The sequence below is a fragment of the Lytechinus variegatus genome, chromosome 5, assembly GCF_018143015.1.
Source record: "Lytechinus variegatus isolate NC3 chromosome 5, Lvar_3.0, whole genome shotgun sequence".
NCBI lineage: Eukaryota > Metazoa > Echinodermata > Echinoidea > Temnopleuroida > Toxopneustidae > Lytechinus > Lytechinus variegatus.
Genome location: NC_054744.1, coordinates 47101431 through 47111696, shown reverse-complemented (window position 1 = coordinate 47111696; position 10266 = coordinate 47101431).

Sequence of the window (10266 nt, the reverse complement as noted above, 5' to 3'; positions counted from 1 at the left end):
GGGTTCTGAATGAAACAAATCAAGGAAATTTCGGGAAATCCGAAGATTACAAGTAAACAATAATTAAACATAGCAACTATCAACATTCATGTTATATTTTTCAAAATTGTTTGCTGAAAATTTTCTGTTCGCGCTAACGGATTTCGTAATTATGTTGATCTTTCAAAAAAGGGCATGAATAAACGGGTTTTAAGTCCTTAATTTTGTTTCGGCTGGCTACATTATTTGTAGGATTTTTTTTTAAATATCAAACTAGAAATTCCAGGAAATGTCTATAAATTCGAGAAGTTTGTTTTGGATCTGTGGAAACACCGATGCACATGACCCTGGGAAGCGGTGGTGCTAAATCACCTCCAAGATTTATATGGGGGTACAATGCTATAATGTACTGGTTTGATCCAAACACCTTCATTTCGGAGGGGATTTTTTTTATATATATTTTTGATTGTATGATTATTTTGCTTTAAATTTTAATTGTTTTCCTTTGTCAAAACTGCTAGTTTGGTATCATTAGTAAATCGTAATATTCAACTTTTTCTTATTTTATTTCCATATTTATTCTTTCTTTTCTTTTTTTTCTTTCCCTCTTCCTTTTTAAGGGGGAACTGCCCCACTTATTTAAATTCAGGAGGGCGTCCCCCCCCCTCGCTTCCATTTATCGATACCTTTCCCATTCCCTTCGTTGGTCTGCAAATCTTATTTCGACGTCAAAGTGTACACTATTATACAACACATGAAAGAGAGAAAATTGGGAGAGAGACGTAAAATGAAAGGACAAAAACGATAGTGTGACGTGGTTGAATTCTCTAATTATTCACAAAGTGCAACCCTGGACATGGAGGAATGGGGGGGGGGTCTGAACATGTCGTGATTTTTGAAATCTTGAAATGAATATCATTACATCATTATGGGATATAAACAGGGGGAAAAGACACACAAGAACATAGCAGACATTTTCGTTTCTAAAATCAAAATGTGCTTTATTTTTTCTCCTTCTTCAATTTCTTGTCTTGTCCGAGGTTGGAGGTTGGTTGCCAGCGACCCCCTCTCTTCACGCCAGCACATTTACACACTGACGAAGCGGATCGGAGAGATGAAATCGTATATCTCCAGAATGGTCGATGAAAAAATTAAAATTATTGAAAGGGGTAGCGGGAACGGAACGCTACAGATTAAGCCAACCCGCGGCCCCCTGAAAAAAATGGAGACGAGGGAATTGGAAGGGGCAAGTAGCGTATTTGTTCTAAATAATGATAATGATAGTAATAAAATAATATCAGATTTATATAACACACGTGTCCATCTTGTTAGGTGCTCAAGGTGTATCATTTTACTGCTTGATTCGTGTGATCAAAACGAACATACCTATAATCCTTTATTTGAGCCCCTCGCCCGCGCAAACGAAAAACACTATACGAACTTCCACAACCATGCAATAGAGAGAGAGGGGGGGGGGGGGGGGGGGAGTGGTGTTCATTTTCAAAAGTGATTATTTTATTTTATTTCTTTATTAATTTATATTTTTGCTTACGAGCTACACTCCATCGTAAATGTTCAAAATGTTTGTCGGTATAGCCCTTGATTCTACAAACGTATACTACCGGTACCGACGTCAGACGACCATGAGTCTTGGAAGTGTTCGACACTCTCAGTCACATATTCTTTCGCCATACCAAGGCCCAAGGGGCATTACCAGCTTTCTCAGTTTTGGCATTATTCATTATTCATTTCATTTATTTATCTGTTATATATTGGAGGGCTTGACGTACTACTAAGGATCGAAGTTCTAATACAGTCTTATCTTACCATATCTCATAAGGTCTAAATATATCACATTTCAGCTCATCTTATTGTATACTTTTTATTTAGAACTGAGAGTTGAATATTCTGGGCAGTTATTGTAGTCATGAACAAGATGCGTATCTATGATTCATACCTGCGAGCGCGAAACACAGAAGTAATTTTTTAACATACTCACCTACAAAAGTATCCATTTTGCAGTGACTCATGAATAAATATGTCATACAAATCTCACCAATCAATAAAATGCGAGCGCGAGTTGTACATTTTAAAAACCTCGGACATAAAAATGTATATTCGAATCACATTTTCAACCAAAAATTGGATGGATATATTATAAGCATAACTTTATGATGCGAGCGTGAAGCGCGAACTGAAATTCTAATTTTCCGCCCAAACTCGGACATTCTAAGCACTTTTTCTGTCATGTACAATAATTTTTTTATGAGTATTATTGAGAACTGAACATATTAACCACGTTTTTTGAAGTCATTAATAGGATGAGTAAGCAATCAATCAATGTGAGCGCGAAGCGCGAGCTGATTTTCCCCCACCCCCCCCCCCCCCCCCCTCTCTCTCTATATATATATATATATATGTAACTCGACAATCGATGCGAGCGCAGAGCGCAAGCTGATATTTTTTCCGACATGAAAAGTGGACTTTCTTACATGGCGTATCTAGCAGGGGCGGCAAGGGAGGCACGTGCCCCGGGAGCCACTTTCAGTGGTGCAAAATGGAAAGAGGGATGCTAAGAAAAAAAAGAAAAACAAAAAATGAAGAGAAAAGACAAAGGAATTAAGACGCAGAAAAGGAATACCGCTGACGGTGTGATTAATACCCCCGTCCTATGCACCTTTAATGATCTTGCATGTCCTTACCCAGAGATGAATATTCGTGACAACTTTTGATTAGTGATCTACTTATATTCTCTCCTTGAATTCTAACAAACACTCCTTATAAAAATAAAATCCTTTTTCAAACGCAAATGTCATAACTTTTAATCTATAGCTACGAGTTTGCATAATTTTTTTTTATACCTTTTCATTAATTCTTGCAAACAGTTCGGAAGTATATTTTTTCTGGTTTGCCAAAAGGGAGATAAAAACTCTCCATTAGTTTTACAAACGATAATTAAAAGGACATTTTTAGGTGAGGATATACATGTTTGTGTAAAACAATAATCAGCTCGCTAAGCGCTCACATTATAGGGCCTACCCCAATGAGATACGTATCCTTTTCATGAATTCCTACAAAAGTCCTAAAAATTATCGATGTTTTGATTTCCATTCGTTTAGATTTATCAAACTCATTGTTCTGTAACCTCCCACAAAAAGATTCGACGAAACTTTAACGTCTACAAAACTCTGCTGCCCGTCTCCTAACGTACACTGAAACGTATGACTCCATCTCGCCAATCCTTCAGTCCTTACATTGGCTGCCTGTTGATAAACGAATCACCTTCAAAATTCTTTTACTTATACATCATTCAATCTATATTCTCTCTTCCCCATATACATGTATCTCCGAAGCTCTATCTCAAAATATTAGCATTCATGTAGCTCTGATCATCATCTGATGCTCTATTGCTCCCGACACCCAGAACAAAACACAAATGGGGGACCATGCATTCTCTGTTATAGGACCAAAGCTATGGAATCAATTGTCAAATTTTCATCAACAGAAACATTCAAGTCCCAGTTGAAAATTAAATTTTGATCTCCCACTAACATTCAGGAGAATTCGAAATCTATACCCTTTCGCTTTATATTGTTGGTGTGTGTTGTGTTTATTTTTTTTTTGAAGCGCCATGAGCACCGAAAGGTGGACCTGTGAGCTATATAAGCCACCATTATTATTATTATTATGAATTATTATTATTGTTAGTATTATAATTATTATTATTATTAAAATTTCCCCTCAATATATTTTTTTCAGCTCACCCTCGTGCTTGCATGAGTTGCTTAATTATAGATACGCATCGTTAAGAATCATTAAAAATGTCCCGATTGTAGGTCTCAATATCAATTTTCGGCTCGCGCTTCGCGCTTGCTTTCATTGTCTGGATATGCATTATGTTAATCATTACAAAAATTGCTTAGAATATTCCTTTATACGATCTTAATAGGCACGTGCTTAGCGCTCGCATACATCATTTGCATGATTAAAAGAAACGGACTAAACTATTATTTTGTTTTGACTGGTCAACTGCCGAGTATATATATCATAGACCTACAATTTGAAAGGGGTGCGATTTTAGCACTTGCCTGGGCTTCGTTTGTTCTAGATACGTCACTGCTGACATGGGGGATATTCATTGAAACAATGCAAGCGAATAGCGCGAGCTGAAGTTTTCTATATTATGACCCGACAACTAAACATTCTAAGTAGGTTATTCTTTAAATGTAAATATCAAATTCGATGTACCTCAATAAAAAATCATTGCAAGCGCGAAACACAATAAGCTATTTTATCTACACGTATATACGAAGGTTATCATCTCAACAATATATTTTGTGATATAAATACTTGATCACGACTGGACGTTGTACAACAATAAAGAACAAGCTGTCTATATTGCGAACTAAATTTACTGATCTGAAAGGGACTATTTTAAAAGTGCTGCACAACACGTATATAAGAATTTTGTGAATATATTGAATACTCTAATTAAATGACGACAATTTTCGCGACTGGGACCTACGGCCGGGCAATTTTAATCACTGTACGTAAAAAATGATGGGCTTAATTTTAAGGGATTTAGACGTACAACCTATACATTCAAAGCATTTTATTAGAACAGCCCTGTGTGCCTACATTACACTGATGGTATTTAGCCTATATACATGGAGTAGAGGAACATTCCTTCGTGACAATCAGTTCTATCATTTTTCCAGTAGGCGTCAGTCCGACAACCTCTTTTCTTTTAATTTTTCCCCCTTTTCCACTTTTCTTCTTTCTCTTCTTCCCCACCCTTTTCCCTTCTATTTTCCCTCTCTTCCCTTATCCCGACAGTCACGCATATTAACCGACGATAAAATATCCAGAGTGGTGGGGGGGGGGGGCTTACCCTGTTAGAGATGGCCTTTCAATATTGACGGAAATACAATTATGCTCATTCACAAGCATTTGTTTTAAAATACACGAATTCAAGTGTACTGTTACTTGATGGTTGTGGTGATGATGGACTAATTATTCCATGGAATCTAAAAATTACAGTGATTGGATCGAGCAGAAACGGGAACTTTCGTGATTGACGGTGTGACTAGTTTTGTTTAAAATTCTGACTCAAACTAAGATTTTTACATTGTTTCATTTTTCATTATTTTCCTAAAATGAACATGATATGATGATATATATAAACAATGCCAGATTGAAGGTAAAGGATGCTTCATATACGCTGAAATAATGAGGGGTTTATAAAAAAATTGTATAAAGAAAATCAATAACCAATTTACAGGTTTTCAGGTATTACGAGCTAGAAAAGAACACAAAAAACTATCTTCACGTAAGGTTCATAGGATTGTGTAACAAAAATCAGATTGCGTCTTTATACTGTAAAGAATTTACGGAAGGAAGAGCGAAGGGAAGCAGAAGCGGGAAAGAAATGGAAATTGAAAAAGAAATGTGATATGATTTGAAAGGTGTCATGAGCGGATTATATGGCGGAGAAATGTAAAGAATTATTGACCCCAATCATGGATAAAATTAAATACGGCTACCCCTTCCAAAAAACACACTGTCATACATGCAAATCAAATACACAAAACAAACTTATGCATAATAATTTGTAGGTCTTATACAGTCATGATATTCCAGGGTCTCGGGAGTTGAGATGTTTGGGTTTGCAAATTACTACCCTATATCTAACACGTTCCAAAATAGTCTAAAACGGATAGGCCCCGATCGATCGGAGGGGGGGGGGGGAGCAACAGGACCCGGGAGTTTCTCACAAGTATCTTACGTGAAGATATGCCTATACCGAAGATTGTTGATGGGAACATAGGCGGCGGAAGCGGGGGGGGGGGGCCGGCCCCCTAATTTTTTTTGTTGATAATCTTTTTTTTTTGCTTGTCAATTTTTTTTTCCTGCGTGATCCCCCCTAAATTCACGTGGACCCCCCTGAAACGTGTGTTGCCCCCCCCCTAAAATTTAGGTTGATGACCTTTTTTTTTCCTTGTCAAAAATTTTAGGTAAGCAACTCCTAAAATTTAGGTTGATAACCCTTTTTTTGTGGGCGCTTGTCAAATTTTTTACCTGTGTCCATGAAAATTCAGGTGGACACCCCCTAAATTTTTTGGCTTCCGCCGCCAATGGATGGGATGATCTTTGTTGGGGGAGCTCGTGGAGAACGTAAACACACAAACACAATGGTGGATGATGAAGTTTCCATGTCAGGGGCACGGGGGGGGGGGGGGGTGGAGGAGGGGAGGTCACTGCCTTTCGGGCTGCCTTTATTCCCAGCTATGTTCCGTGCATGTAAACATGCACATCGACATATCATGACAAGAGTTGCGCTCGGATACATACATGGAGCTATATTCAGTGCATTCGCCTCTTTTATCGTCCATATCAGTTTATCTCGATCGAACCAGTCGACGGACGTTTGCTATATCGTGACCAGGTAAAAGAGAATAATCAAGAACCACAAGGACGTATTGTAGTTTATGCAAAGGTAAAGCAAAGAACAGAAAGGTAATTTTGGGGGGAGGGGCACAATATAGCTTCTGGAAAATCACACTCCATCCCTCCATGATCCACATAACAAAAAAAAAAAACCTACTCTACACTGTACGCAGCTCTGGGATTCTTCATGTATTTGTAGACCTGGCCGTTATTTAGCGTTATTTTCTGTTGCCGTTTTATTTGCTACTAATTTATGTCGCCAAAATATAAATTCATCAAAATCCCATGGTCTATCCATAGAGCTATTGGTCTATCATTCGAGGCATACATGTGGCTTGACCCAGGCTATAGCATATACAAAATGTACAGACCAAAGGCGGAATGGACACTCACGAGTTCGACACCTGACAGTACATTAGATTCCCCAATGAAATGCAAGCGATACACACACAACTAAACCCTTTCACCATAGAGCTATTACAGACTTCAAGGCACATGCGCTTATCACACAGAGCGGACACCGAGAGAACACAGACCCCCCCCCCCCAACAAACTTCGAACACAACAGATCACGGAGAACTGAATTCCGCCGTGGTAAGCTCCGCCTACTTTCTCACATACATCACAAGGTGGCGCTATATAATATCGATTTAAATTGGACACAGAATCATGAATCAACCGTCGAGAAGTGCATTTTTCTCTTCAAACATTGCCTCAGATTTTCAGTTTTTAAAAACACTTCCCGAATATGTTATGATCCCAAACTTTCACATGGGTATTTTTGAGTTGTTAGTCGAATGTTCATAACATTTTCAAAGAGCAATATGATAATTTTTTAAATTGCTCACAAAGTTAAATATTCCCTTTAAACAGTCTATGCGAGCACCAGGAACAATAAAGACCTGAGCAAATAATTTTTCATAAAGTTATGAAAAAATGATTCTTATGTAATATAACACAATATAATAATGAACGATAATTTTTTTCCCACTACGTTTCTCTTCCTTTCTTAATTCTTTTCTCCTTTTCCCCGTTTTTTTTTGCCAGCCGAGGTTAAAAACAAATCTAGGCGATTATGATACGTCTTGTATGTTGAATCAAACAAGCACTAACTCTAGATGACTGACTTTATCGAATAAAGAAATCGTGTAATGACATTTGGATTGAACTATAAAACTAACCCTAATCACCATCGATATATAAACAAGAACTGGATATAGAGCAACGACGCGCTCTCTTGATGACACCGGAAACACATCAGTAGTCCAAATGGTCAAGCGCACAAAGTATCAAACTTTTTTCTATCTCTCTCTCTCTCTTTCTTGCGTGTGAGTCTTGTTTGGCCCCATTGTGTCTACTTTTCCTGTTACTTCGATGTCATGGGTGCAGCGGTGCACAACGAGATCTATCCATTTTGTTTTATATCAATGGTTATCTGTAAGGCGTTTTCAGAGCGCCCTGATGTATTAGGCTCTATTTAAATGCCGAATATTTTAAAAATTAAAAGTAACAGTTTTACACAATCAAAACTGATGATTAATCAGATTACTAGCGAGATTAGTAAAAGCATAGGCCTATTGTCTCATATCCGGGGGGGGGGGGGCACTTCCATTCACGAATGGATACCATGAGCGACCATGAGGTCTCGAAAAGGCACCCTAAACACGTATTTTCCATATTCTGAAAATGCACCCCTTAAAAAGTATTGGCGTGTGAAACCCTACCCTTAAAAAGTATTAGAAACAAACGATACTATTGGCAAGTATTCCCTGACATGCCTGAACTGAACCCCTAAACAAGTACAGCGATATTTCACGGACGTCGGTCGTCAATTTTACCTTTACCTACATCATTGGGTTAAATACAGCCCCACCACCCACACCCCGCGCAAAAACACTTAACACGTATAGTGTTGACTCTTGGGACAAAAAGTACATCTTTTATAAAATATTTTTGTCTTAATTTTTTATACCCTCCCGAATTTGACCCTAAACACGTAGCTTTCCTAGCGAAAATAGATACCCTTTTTCATTATTTTAGTGTGCTTGACACCCTTATTACGTTACGTACGTAACGTGCCCTATCTTGAAAAAGACATCCTTTTTACGTGTTTTCGGGGTTGCGCATGGTATCCTCTCGTCAAAGTGCCTCCCCCGGTCTCATATTCATTAAATATAAATAAAGAGAACGAATAATTATTTGATCAGTGAGCAATAAATCAGGAAGGAAAATCAAAAACATGAAAAGGAAATATATAAGAGAGAAGACAGATTGTAAGAGGAAGAGAGATAAAAGAAGAGGTAAACTGAGAGATGAAGAAGGAAGGAGATAAGAAATTGGGAAAGACGGAGAGAGGGAGAAGAAAAAAGAAGAGAGAAAGAAAGAGAGAGAGAGAGACAGAAAACACAAAGAAGAAGGAGATATAGGATGAGGTATGAGATCCCTAACCAATCAGTCGTCATCAGACATTGCTTGTACCTGTTTACCCAACGAATACCTACCACTTGTCTGAGTCTATAGATGGAGATGTTACTTCTTATTGTTACTCTAAAACTGTTGGTTAAATACCTGTTGCCAAACAGCCCTTATCTCAATTTTTCTGTTTTTGAGGAAACCCCAAAACACTTTTCTAAACTCTTCAACAGCATGTCAACAATGGTCTTTGAAATGACGGGTAAATAAACAAACAAGAGGGCGGGGGTCAACAAAATTTCAAGAAGACAAGTCAAACTAAATTTGAAAACATTTTTCTCAAGTATTTTCCCCCAGTAGTTTCGACAAACGCTGCTCTTTCCGGATTATCATTTAAACATTGTTATTAGCTAACACTGAAGTACGTCGTATAGTTGTCACTCAAAACTTCTTTCATAACTTTGCACGATGTTTTGTTTACTTCCAAAGCAACAATAAAAACTGTTAGTATACCCAGTAAGCTGACACGGTCCGCATGGGATGTTTTCCCGGACAAGACAGTAATTCAAATAATTTTATGAATATATCTTCGAAATATTCACTTGTTATTTCCTATTGAATGCACGAATTTGAGAATATCCAGAGAATAAATGTTTTTACCTTGTCAATGATGTCCGCATAACGAACCCCACGTGTGGCGGAAGCCAGAAAATTTAGGGGGTGTCCACCTGAAATTTTGGGATGGACACAGGTAAAAAATGCCTATGACGAACCCCAAACGACAAACACAAAACATGCTGGATGTATATTAAATTCAGATGTCAGATTCTTTTCTTTAAAAAATTCTATAGTAGCCTCTTGACATCAAACTAAATGAAATGATGGTCGGTAGGATCATGACTTGTGTTCAGGGGCGGAAATCTCTCCCAAAAGGTGGGGGGACATAGGGGCGGATCCATCCTTCGCCAGTAGGGGGGGGGGGGGCGGAAATTTGTTTCAGCCATATTTTCTACGATCGGCAGCTCGAAGATAATTTATTTCTTTAAAGGGTAGTCCTCATTAGTCACTTCTTAGCTTTGTTCTTATAAATTATTATATAATATCATAATCCTCATTAATATGATGCGAGCACAAAGCGCGAGCTATTTTTTTGGAAATTTTATGTATTTTTCCCTCAAATTTGAACTGATTCTGGACAATGTTTGTTATCATGAAAAAGACATGCAACTTAATAATTACTACGAACGCAAAGCGGGAGCGGAAATGAACTGATGAAAAAGATACATGTTAAAGTAGCATTTAACAATCAAATAATGCGAGCGCGAAGCGCGAGCTGAATCTTTTTGACATTTTCACCCCAAAAAAGGAAATTCTAAGCACTTTTTGTAACTCCAGCAGAATAGGTATATGAGTAAACAATTAAGGCGA